This window comes from Eucyclogobius newberryi, unplaced genomic scaffold (genome assembly GCF_026437365.1).
Source record: "Eucyclogobius newberryi isolate DKJ021-1_F unplaced genomic scaffold, fEucNew1.0.hap1 SCAF_8, whole genome shotgun sequence".
In the NCBI taxonomy this organism is placed as follows: Eukaryota; Metazoa; Chordata; class Actinopteri; order Gobiiformes; family Gobiidae; genus Eucyclogobius; species Eucyclogobius newberryi.
This window is the reverse complement of record NW_027316500.1, coordinates 438,975-451,250: the sequence shown is the minus strand read 5'-3', so window position 1 is coordinate 451,250 and position 12,276 is coordinate 438,975. Positions and strand designations below refer to the sequence as shown.

The window sequence follows — 12,276 nt, the reverse complement described above, 5'->3', positions numbered from 1 at the left end:
AATATGCGCCGGCCCTGCCCCCCGCCCCGCGCAGAGCCATCGGACACGTTGAGGCTGAAGGGGACTGGCGCAGAGCCCTTGGGCCCAGGGGCTAAGCGCAGCCATCATCCTTCAAGCCGCGCCTCCTGCTGCGCGGGGGTGAGTGACAATGGGCTCGGACTGTGGTTCCGTCGGACGCGTTGAGGCTGAAGGAGACTGGCGCAGAGCCCCTGTAACAGGGGCTAAGCGCAGCCATCATCCTCCAAGCCGCGCGTCCTTCAGTGCGGGGGTGAGTGACAGTGGGCCTGGACTGTTGTTCCACCGGACGCGTTGAGGCTGAAGGGGACTGGTGCAGAGCCCCTGTGCCAGGGGCTAAGCGCAGCCATCATCCTCCAAGCCGCGCGTCCTTCTGCGCAGGGGTGAGTGACAGTGGACCCGGACTGTGTTCCCACCGGACGCGTTGAGGCTGAAGGGGACTGGCTCAGAGCCCCTGGCACAGGGGCTAAGCACAGCCATCATCCTTCAAGCCGCGCGTCCTTCAGTGCGGGGGTGAGTGACAGAGGGCCTGGACTGTTGTTCCACCGGACGCGTTGAGGCTGAAGGGGACTGGTGCAGAGCCCCTGTGCCAGGGGCTAAGCGCAGCCATCATCCTCCAAGCCGCGCGTCCTTCTGCGCAGGGGTGAGTGACAGTGGACCCGGACTGTGTTCCCACCGGACGCGTTGAGGCTGAAGGGGACTGGCTCAGAGCCCCTGGCACAGGGGCTAAGCACAGCCATCATCCTTCAAGCCGCGCGTCCTTCAGTGCGGGGGTGAGTGACAGAGGGCCTGGACTGTTGTTCCACCGGACGCGTTGAGGCTGAAGGGGACTGGTGCAGAGCCCCTGTGCCAGGGGCTAAGCGCAGCCATCATCCTCCAAGCCGCGCGTCCTTCTGCGCAGGGGTGAGTGACAATGGACCCGGACTGTGTTCCCACCGGACGCGTTGAGGCTGAAGGGGACTGGCTCAGAGCCCCTGGCACAGGGGCTAAGCGCAGCCATCATCCTCCAAGCCGCGCGTCCTTCAGTGCGGGGGTGAGTGACAGTGGGCCTGGACTGTTGTTCCACCGGACGCGTTGAGGCTGAAGGGGACTGGTGCAGAGCCCCTGTGCCAGGGGCTAAGCGCAGCCATCATCCTCCAAGTCGCACGTCCTTCTGCGCAGGGGTGAGTGACAGTGGACCCGGACTGTGTTCCCACCGGACGCGTTGAGGCTGAAGGGGACTGGCTCAGAGCCCCTGGCACAGGGGCTAAGCACAGCCATCATCCTTCAAGCCGCGCGTCCTTCAGTGCGGGGGTGAGTGACAGAGGGCCTGGACTGTTGTTCCACCGGACGCGTTGAGGCTGAAGGGGACTGGTGCAGAGCCCCTGTGCCAGGAGCTAAGCGCAGCCATCATCCTCCAAGCCGCGCGTCCTTCTGCGCAGGGGTGAGTGACAATGGACCCGGACTGTGTTCCCACCGGACGCGTTGAGGCTGAAGGGGACTGGCTCAGAGCCCCTGGCACAGGGGCTAAGCGCAGCCATCATCCTTCAAGCCGCGCGTCCTTCAGTGAGGGGGTGAGTGACAGAGGGCCTGGACTGTTGTTCCACCGGACGCGTTGAGGCTGAAGGGGACTGGTGCAGAGCCCCTGTGCCAGGAGCTAAGCGCAGCCATCATCCTCCAAGCCGCGCGTCCTTCTGCGCAGGGGTGAGTGACAATGGACCCGGACTGTGTTCCCACCGGACGCGTTGAGGCTGAAGGGGACTGACTCAGAGCCCCTGGCACAGGGGCTAAGCGCAGCCATCATCCTTCAAGCCGCGCGTCCTTCAGTGCGGGGGTGAGTGACGGTCCCATCTCCGGAGACAAGGGGCCAGGCGCGGGGGAAGCCAGTCAGACTGAAGCCCCGCGCCTGGTGGGACCTCTGTCTCGGCCTCGCTTCCAACGTGTCCGGCGTGAGGTTAGCCGGAGCAAACCACAGCCGCAAAATGTAAACAAACCCGCAGTGCGCAGGAGCCTTCGAAGCTGGATAAAACCAGAACGGGGCCCTACGATGGCGGGTCTTGAGTGCCAATAGACCAAGCTCCTTGTCTGGTATACATAGAACCATGATTTGTACCATTTTCATGGTTGATTCACGGATGATCCCTGCTCCGCCTCACGCGAGTTGGACGGCTGGGTGCCTTTTATCCATGAGGCACTGCACTGCCTCCGGCAGCCGAGTTCGGGGCCCGGTGAGGGCTCCAGGCTCCAGGGGCTCCGACCCGGAGCCTCCGACCCGCAGAAGGTGCTCCCTGGCCGGGCAAAGTCTGGCCGTATGCGGGGTGGATGGCCCTGGGTCTGGGCGGCGCTAAGATCACGGAGCGGGTCACCTCCGCGTACAGCCCGTGGTCAGCGTGACACCGTGCTCTGCCCCGAGCAATCAGAGCAAACAGGAAGCTTCTGGAAGTGCCCGGGAGTCTGGTAAAATCAAGCCGAAAATAGACCCTCTCATGCCGGGTCTGAGCGGCACTTAGAGCCCGGAGGAGCGCGGAGCGCGGGGCTCCATTCAGAGCCTCCGTGATCCGCCTTACAACCAGCTCTCACCTCCGCGTACAGCCCGTGGTCAGCGTGACACCGTGCTCTGCCCCGAGCAATCAGAGCAAACAGGAAGCTTCTGGAAGTGCCCGGGAGTCTGGTAAAATCAAGCCGAAAATAGACCCTCTCATGCCGGGTCTGAGCGGCGCTTAGAGCCCGGAGGAGCGCGGGGCTCCATTCAGAGGCTCCGTGATCCGACGCTCACCTCCGCACCTCCGAACCATGACTTGACATTACGGCTGTGAAGGAGCCTTGGAAGCTGGATAAAACCAGAACGGGGCCCATCGATCGCGGTTCTTGTGTGCCCGTCAAACGAGCTCCTTGCCCGGTATCCGCACAACCAGGAAATGTACCTGTTTCGATTGCGAAAAACGTCATTCTCAAAAACCGCCCGCCCCTCCCTCCCAGCATTACCATTTTGCACATTCCGCGTGAGAGCAGCGTAAGAATTTCTCGGGAGCAGCGTGATTTAGCCCGGGAATTTTGAGCTGAACGCTTATTCCCACGAGCACAAAAAACGACTAAGTCCAACGGTATATAGTGTACTATTGCCGAAAAACGACAGAGTCTTTTCAGGTATAGTGTACTATTTCGGTTTTTACTCTAAGTCCCTCAGGGGCATATGGTGCTATACTCTGATGGTCAGATCACCTCCAGGCCCCAGGGGAGTGCTTTTCTGGGGGCAAACAGTGCACTGATGATGGGGGATTATTTCATTTTGCTCATTTTGGTGTTTTTTCACATTTTAACCCATTTTCACCCCTTTTGCTCACAACTTCATACTACGGCCCGGAAAAACGACAGAGTCGCTCGGGTATAGTGTACTATTGCCGAAAAATGACAGAGTCTTTTCAGGTATAGTGTACTATTTCGGTTTTTACTCTAAGTCCCTCAGGGGCATATGGTGCTATACTCTGATGGTCAGATCACCTCCAGGCCCCAGGGGAGTGCTTTTCTGGGGGCAAACAGTGCACTGATGATGGGGGATTATTTCATTTTGCTCATTTTGGTGTTTTTTCACATTTTAACCCATTTTCACCCCTTTTGCTCACAACTTCATACTACGGCCCGGAAAAACGACAGACTCCCTCGGGTATAGTGTACTATTGCAGAAAAACGACAGAGTCTTTTCAGGCATAGTGTACTATTTCGGTTTTTACTCTAAGTCCCTCAGGGGCATATGGTGCTATACTCTGATGGTCAGATCACCTCCAGGCCCCATTGGAGTGCTTTTCTGGGGGCAAACAGTGCACTGATGATGGGGGATTATTTAATTTTGCTCATTTTGGTGTTTTTTCACATTTTAACCCATTTTCACCCCTTTTGCTCACAACTTCATACTACGGCCCGGAAAAACGACAGAGTCCCTCGGGTATAGTGTACTATTGCCGAAAAACGACAGAGTCCCTCGGGTATAGTGTACTATTGCCGAAAAACGACAGAGTCCCTCGGGTATAGTGTACTATTGCCGAAAAACGACAGAGTCCCTCGGGTATAGTGTACTATTGCCGAAAAACGACAGAGTCCCTCGGGTATAGTGTACTATTGCCGAAAAACGACAGAGTCCCTCGGGTATAGTGTACTATTGCCGAAAAACGACAGAGTCCCTCGGGTATAGTGTACTATTGCCGAAAAACGACAGAGTCCCTCGGGTATAGTGTACTATTGGCTGGAAGCTCGGTTTTTTTTCTAAGACCAGCAGGGGTATATGGTACTATATTCTGGTGGTCAGATCACCTCCAGGCCCCAGGGGAGTGCTTTTCTGGGGGCAAACTGTGCACTGATGATGGGGGATTATTTCATTTTGCTCATTTTGGTGTTTTTTCACATTTTAACCTATTTTCACCCCTTTTGCTCACATCTTCAAACTCGGGCCCTGATTACAAGTTCTGACCAAATGATGACAAACACGGTATTTATTATGTATTTTTTTCATTTTTTTTATTTTTCCAACTTATACATCCATCATTGGTGCCAGGCAGGTTGTGGAGAAAGCAGTGAAGAAAGGAGAGAGCCATCACAGAAAAGATGTCCATCCAGGGTCAAGGTACCCTGCACTTTTACATATCCAAATGACAGCATTTAAAGTTTTTTAGCGTATGGTATCTCTCGTTGCATGGAACCGCACAGAGGCCAACGCCACACTGACGGCACCTGTACTTTGTTTGCCGCCTGCCTTTGGTACGAGAGCGGTCAGAGCACACGGCGCAGTCTGGACGTCCCTCTGCTTGACAAAGCCAATGACGCTCTGTGAGTCTCTGTGGCATTTCACCCTCCGGTCTTGAGCGCCTTTCTTGTTTTTTGGAGTGATCAGCCAGTAATGCATCAATAATGTTCTGAATGTAAACCTTTAAAGGTTTGTGTGGGCCTGGAGTGGATTTGGTGTATATGATGTGTGAGTTGACAATACTTATGCTTATAATGGCATTGAATATGCGATGATACCATTTCCGGGACCTGTGTGGAAAGAGGTATGTCTTCATCCTCTGGTCAGCAGTGTCCACTCCACCCATGTAGGCGTTGTACTGGTCGACACATACAGGTCTTTTGATGTCACGGAAGCCAGTGTCATCTGTCTTGGATCGGATCCTCCTCTGAACACAATCATTTCCATGGACTGTGGACAACATGGTGAGACGTTTAGTATCGTGCCAAGCACAAGCCAGGAGTTTTCCCTTTCTGCAAAAAACTGGGTCATCTCCTTTTTTCAGCTGTAAGACACTTTTACCAAGGCATTTTGGCATCCCCAACCTGGTAATCCTTACCGTCCCACACAGTCCAGTTTCCAAATCTGCTAATTCATTTGCAATTACAGGCGAGGTATAGTAACTGTCCATGTAAATCTCGTGTCCTTTGCCCGTAAAGGGAGAAACCAACTCACGGACAACTGCGTGTGTTGCACTGATGTTGCTTGCATTATTTTTGTACTGTCCAGTGTGCATTGACCAGCGCAAAACATACCCTGAACAGCTTTCACTCAGGGCATACACTCTATAGCCATATTTGTCAGGTTTATTCGGAGAGTAACATTTTAGTGAAGATCTCCCCTTGAAAGCTATTGTCATTTCATCTAAAGAAAGCTCCTTGATTGGACTGTAAACTGCTGCAAATTTGGGAATAATCAAATCTATTATTGGGCGGACTTTGAACAGTTTATCGTGCCCGGGCTCGCCTGTTCTCACATAATCATTATTGTTGACAAAATGAAAGAACGAAAGAATGATTTCAAATCTGTTTCTTGACATTACATTTCCAAATCCAGGCGTTTGTGTAAGCCAAAATGTTCCCCAGTAATCCTCGATTTCAGGTTTCTCAACAAGGCCCATGGAGAGATGCAAAGCGAAGAAAGCTTTCATTTCGGTGACTGATACATCATACCACTCAAGAAATCTTGAATGTGGCTTCAGAATCATAGGTGCCATACACTGATGTGCATATCTATTTGTCTCATCAGTAATGAAAGTCCAAAACTGATCGGTCAGAAAGAGTGACAGAATATCAAATGGATTAGCATCCGTCAGATCCATCTCTCCTGTGTAGCCAACTGGGTCTTCAAAAGGTTTGATCCATGCCTCAAATACCTCGACCTCTCTCAGCATGTCCCAGCTCTCATCCACCGGGCAAGTTTTACTGCAGCCACTGGTTCCACTGGTTCCTCGCCTCCGTCTGTCCTTTGCACCTGTCCGTTGTTTCGAAGTCCCTTCATCTCCACTTGGAAATCCATCGTCACTCTCGGGGAGATAATACCCTTCAGAGTCAGAATCTGCTGTAAATTGCATGCCACGTGTACTTCCTCCAGCCATTTTTTTCCTTACCGGATCTGCCCTGGATCATACCTGGCTAATAAAGGGAAGTTGCACCGAACGGACCAATGACTGAAGTGATTCATTTTCTACTATTATTTCATTAATTTCCTTGTACGGTAAAGTTGCATTTCTGCGACTTTGGCGCTTAAAGGGTTGGGACATGAACCCACCAGCTGTCCTTACCAAAGTAACTCATTTGGCAGAGCGATAGACTGAAGATCTAGAAGTCCCTGGTTCATCCCCAGATTTCTGCATGTGAACATAGAAAGCGCATTTCTTTAAACCTTGTTGAAAGAATTAGAGGACTGAATGAAAGATACAAGATGATAGGTACGCTGTAGCAATTGAACACAATATGAGCTCAACAGATGAAGCTTTTATTTCAGTATGCAAGAGGGGAACAGTAAAGTCATGGAGCTTTAAAGCACCAACAGCATGCTCAAAGTCAATGAGAGTTTGTATGAAACACACAGCTGTTTTCCCTGGGGATCGAACCCAGGACCTTCTGCGTGTAAAGCAGATGTGATGACCTCTACACAATGAAACCACAGAGCATGTGCCTGCATCCTACATGGCTGCTCTCTTTGATTTGCCCTGTTGAGTAAATCTACTATTTGTTTTGCAAGTCCTTTGTGTAACTGTCTTTCACATAGCTCAAATTGGAGCTACATTATAAAGGTGCAGAACTACACGAACATTGATCAAGACTAGGTAATCAGGATCTACTTTTATTTATTAGCCAAAATATGAAAATCATAAGCAATTTTACAAATAATTGCACTATTAAATGCACACAGACATAGCACATGAGGGCAAGGGTAGACACGACTTGGATCAAAATGTTACCTTAGCAAAAAGTAGCTGTATAGAAATGAATTCTGGCAAAAATTATCAGAATGAAAAATACTCACACACAAAGAAAGTACCCATACAAAAATATTCAATTCAAGTGGGGGCGAAGCTAAAACTACAATCCAACTATGAAGCACTTTCTGTGAATTGCAGACAGACAGTGGCTCTGGTTGAGGTCTAATTGGAAATAAAACTTGGAACAAGAGTCATGATTGCTGCAGTACAATTCCTATTTTTGACAAGACAAACCAAATGAGGAACATGAAGAAGCACAAGTGGTGACAATAAAATGGTTCATTTATTTGCCTGTGCTGACAACGCAATGGATCCTCTTCACGTGTCTTCATGGCTGCCTCTGGGCTGTTGTGCTGGCTAAGGTGAGTGAATGGCCAATGTATGTACTGTATGCCATTGCCATATGATGCGTCCATCAGTCGGTAGAGCATCAGACTTTTAATCTGAGGGTCCAGGGTTCAAGTCCCTGTTCAGGTGACTCTTCATGTGTGGTTGAAGAACTGTAAAATTTGATGTGGAAAAAAGGTCTTTCCAAGTTTCTTTACAAATGCTTATCTTGTATATCTCCCAAGATTTTCAGTCTCTTTACAGTTATTAAACCAACTTTTAATAACTCCTGCCGACTTGTTGACAGAATTTGGGGTGGAATGACGCAACAATCTTCACATTGTCCCCCTACGTAAAAAACACCCTTGAACGTGTGTTTTAAATCATATCAGATTGATAACCAACCCACAGCAAAGTTACCTAGAGAGATTGTGCACACGCATTTCCATTGGCATTCAGCAAATATCAAATGCTTGGGGTGTATAAGTAGGTTCCTGTTTAAGACATGAACCCACCAGCTGTCCTTACCAAAATAACTTATTTGGCAGAGCGATAGACTGAAGATCTAGAAGTCCCTGGTTCATCCCCAGATTTCTGCATGTGAACATAGAAAGCGCATTTATTTAAACCTTGTTGAAAGAATTAGAGGACTGAATGAAAGATACAAGATGATAGGTACGCTGTAGCTATTGAACACAATATGAGCTCAACAGATGAAGCTTTTATTTCAGTATGCATGAGGGGCACAGTAAAGTCATGGAGCTTTAAAGCACCAACAGCATCCTCAAAGTCAATGAGAGTTTGCATGAAACACTCAGCTGGTTTCACTGGGGATCGAACCCAGGACCTTCTGCGTGTAAAGCAGATGTGATGACCTCTACACAATGAAACCACAGAGCATGCGCCTGCATCCTACATGGCTGCTCTCTTTGATTTGCCCTGTTGAGTAAATCTACTATTTGTTTTGCAAGTCCTTTGTGTAACTGTCTTTCACATAGCTCAAATTGGAGCTACATTAGAAAGGTGCAGAACTACACGAACATTGATCAAGACTAGGTAATCAGGATCTACTTTTATTTATTAGCCAAAATATGAAAATCATAAGCAATTTTACAAATAATTGCACTATTAAATGCACACAGACATAGCACATGAGGGCAAGGGTAGACACGACTTGGATCAAAATGTTACCTTAGCAAAAAGTAGCTGTATAGAAATGAACTCTGGCAAAAATGATCAGAATGAAAAATACTCACACACAAAGAAAGTACCCATACAAAAATATTCAATTCAGGTGGGGTGAAGCTAAAACTACAATCCAACTATGAAGCACTTTCTGTGAATTGCAGACAGACAGTGGCTCTGGTTGAGGTCTAATTGGAAATAAAACTTGGAACAAGAGTCATGATTGCTGCAGTACAATTCCTATTTTTGACAAGACAAACCAAATGAGGAACATGAAGAAGCACAAGTGGTGACAATAAAATGGTTCATTTATTTGCCTGTGCTGACAACGCAATGGATCCTCTTCACGTGTCTTCATGGCTGCCTCTGGGCTGTTGTGCTGGCTAAGGTGAGAGAATGGCCAATGTATGTACTGTATGCCATTGCCATATGATGCGTCCATCAGTCGGTAGAGCATCAGACTTTTAATCTGAGGGTCCAGGGTTCAAGTCCCTGTTCAGGTGACTCTTCATGTGTGGTTGAAGAACTGTAAAATTTGATGTGGAAAAAGGTCTTTCCAAGTTTCTTTACAAATGCTTATCTTGTATATCTCCAAGATTTTTAGTCTCTTTACAGTTATTAAACCAACTTTTAATAACTCCTGCCGACTTGTTGACAGAATTTGGGGTGGAATGACGCAACAATCTTCACATTGTCCCCCTACGTAAAAAACACCCTTGAACGTGTGTTTTAAATCATATCAGATTGATTACCAACCCACCTCAAAGTTACCTAGAGAGATTGTGCACACGCATTTCCATTGGCATTCAGCAAATATCAAATGCTTGGGGTTATAAGTAGGTTCCTGTTTAAGACATGAACCCACCAGCTGTCCTTACCAAAATAACTCATTTGGCAGAGCGATAGACTGAAGATCTAGAAGTCCCTGGTTCATCCCCAGATTTCTGCATGTGAACATAGAAAGTGCATTTATTTAAACCTTGTTGAAAGAATTAGAGGACTGAATGAAAGATACAAGATGATAGGTACGCTGTAGCTATTGAACACAATATGAGCTCAACAAATGAAGCTTTTATTTCAGTATGCAAGAGGGGCACAGTAAAGTCATGGAGCTTTAAAGCACCAACAGCATGCTCAAAGTCAATGAGAGTTTGCATGAAACACACAGCTGTTTTCACTGGGGATCGAACCCAGGACCTTCTGCGTGTAAAGCAGATGTGATGACCTCTACACAATGAAACCACAGAGCATGTGCCTGCATCCTACATGGCTGCTCTCTTTGATTTGCCCTGTTGAGTAAATCTACTATTTGTTTTGCAAGTCCTTTGTGTAACTGTCTTTCACATAGCTCAAATTGGAGCTACATTATAAAGGTGCAGAACTACACGGACATTGATCAAGACTAGGTAATCAGGATCTACTTTTATTTATTAGCCAAAATATGAAAATCATAAGCAATTTTACAAATAATTGCACTATTAAATGCACACAGACATAGCACATGAGGGCAAGGGTAGACACGACTTGGATCAAAATGTTACCTTAGCAAAAAGTAGCTGTATAGAAATGAACTCTGGCAAAAATGATCAGAATGAAAAATACTCACAGACAAAGAAAGTACCCATACAAAAATATTCAATTCAAGTGGGGGCGAAGCTAAAACTACAATCCGACTATGAAGCACTTTCTGTGAATTGCAGACAGACAGTGGCTCTGGTTGAGGTCTAATTGGAAATAAAACTTGGAACAAGAGTCATGATTGCTGCAGTACAATTCCTATTTTTGACAAGACAAACCAAATGAGGAACATGAAGAAGCACAAGTGGTGACAATAAAATGGTTCATTTATTTGCCTGTGCTGACAACGCAATGGATCCTCTTCACGTGTCTTCATGGCTGCCTCTGGGCTGTTGTGCTGGCTAAGGTGAGTGAATGGCCAATGTATGTACTGTATGCCATTGCCATATGATGCGTCCATCAGTCGGTAGAGCATCAGACTTTTAATCTGAGGGTCCAGGGTTCAAGTCCCTGTTCAGGTGACTCTTCATGTGTGGTTGAAGAACTGTAAAATTTGATGTGGAAAAAAGGTCTTTCCAAGTTTCTTTACAAATGCTTATCTTGTATATCTCCCAAGATTTTCAGTCTCTTTACAGTTATTAAACCAACTTTTAATAACTCCTGCCGACTTGTTGACAGAATTTGGGGTGGAATGACGCAACAATCTTCACATTGTCCCCCTACGTAAAAAACACCCTTGAACGTGTGTTTTAAATCATATCAGATTGATAACCAACCCACAGCAAAGTTACCTAGAGAGATTGTGCACACGCATTTCCATTGGCATTCAGCAAATATAAAATGCTTGGGGTGTATAAGTAGGTTCCTGTTTAAGACATGAACCCACCAGCTGTCCTTACCAAAATAACTCATTTGGCAGAGCGATAGACTGAAGATCTAGAAGTCCCTGGTTCATCCCCAGATTTCTGCATGTGAACATAGAAAGCGCATTTATTTAAACCTTGTTGAAAGAATTAGAGGACTGAATGAAAGATACAAGATGATAGGTACGCTGTAGCTATTGAACACAATATGAGCTCAACAGATGAAGCTTTTATTTCAGTATGCATGAGGGGCACAGTAAAGTCATGGAGCTTTAAAGCACCAACAGCATCCTCAAAGTCAATGAGAGTTTGCATGAAACACTCAGCTGGTTTCACTGGGGATCGAACCCAGGACCTTCTGCGTGTAAAGCAGATGTGATGACCTCTACACAATGAAACCACAGAGCATGCGCCTGCATCCTACATGGCTGCTCTCTTTGATTTGGCCTGTTGAGTAAATCTACTATTTGTTTTGCAAGTCCTTTGTGTAACTGTCTTTCACATAGCTCAAATTGGAGCTACATTAGAAAGGTGCAGAACTACACGAACATTGATCAAGACTAGGTAATCAGGATCTACTTTTATTTATTAGCCAAAATATGAAAATCATAAGCAATTTTACAAATAATTGCACTATTAAATGCACACAGACATAGCACATGAGGGCAAGGGTAGACACGACTTGGATCAAAATGTTACCTTAGCAAAAAGTAGCTGTATAGAAATGAACTCTGGCAAAAATGATCAGAATGAAAAATACTCACACACAAAGAAAGTACCCATACAAAAATATTCAATTCAGGTGGGGTGAAGCTAAAACTACAATCCAACTATGAAGCACTTTCTGTGAATTGCAGACAGACAGTGGCTCTGGTTGAGGTCTAATTGGAAATAAAACTTGGAACAAGAGTCATGATTGCTGCAGTACAATTCCTATTTTTGACAAGACAAACCAAATGAGGAACATGAAGAAGCACAAGTGGTGACAATAAAATGGTTCATTTATTTGCCTGTGCTGACAACGCAATGGATCCTCTTCACGTGTCTTCATGGCTGCCTCTGGGCTGTTGTGCTGGCTAAGGTGAGTGAATGGCCAATGTATGTACTGTATGCCATTGCCATATGATGCGTCCATCAGTCGGTAG

General features: G+C 47.0%; 4 non-coding genes and 1 pseudogene across 4 annotated transcripts; 1 reads left to right on the top strand and 4 right to left on the bottom strand.

Moving 5' to 3' along the window:
- LOC140351445 (piggyBac transposable element-derived protein 4-like) overlaps positions 1-12,276 on the top strand; it is a 255,983-nt pseudogene that overhangs the window by 30,374 nt on the left and 213,333 nt on the right.
- Positions 6,846-6,918, bottom strand: trnav-uac (transfer RNA valine (anticodon UAC)). Its single transcript has one exon. It is a non-coding gene; the product is annotated as a tRNA-Val (tRNA).
- On the bottom strand, positions 8,385-8,457 carry trnav-uac (transfer RNA valine (anticodon UAC)). Its single transcript has one exon. It is a non-coding gene; the product is annotated as a tRNA-Val (tRNA).
- Positions 9,920-9,992, bottom strand: trnav-uac (transfer RNA valine (anticodon UAC)). Its single transcript has one exon. It is a non-coding gene; the product is annotated as a tRNA-Val (tRNA).
- Positions 11,459-11,531, bottom strand: trnav-uac (transfer RNA valine (anticodon UAC)). The gene has a single exon. It is a non-coding gene; the product is annotated as a tRNA-Val (tRNA).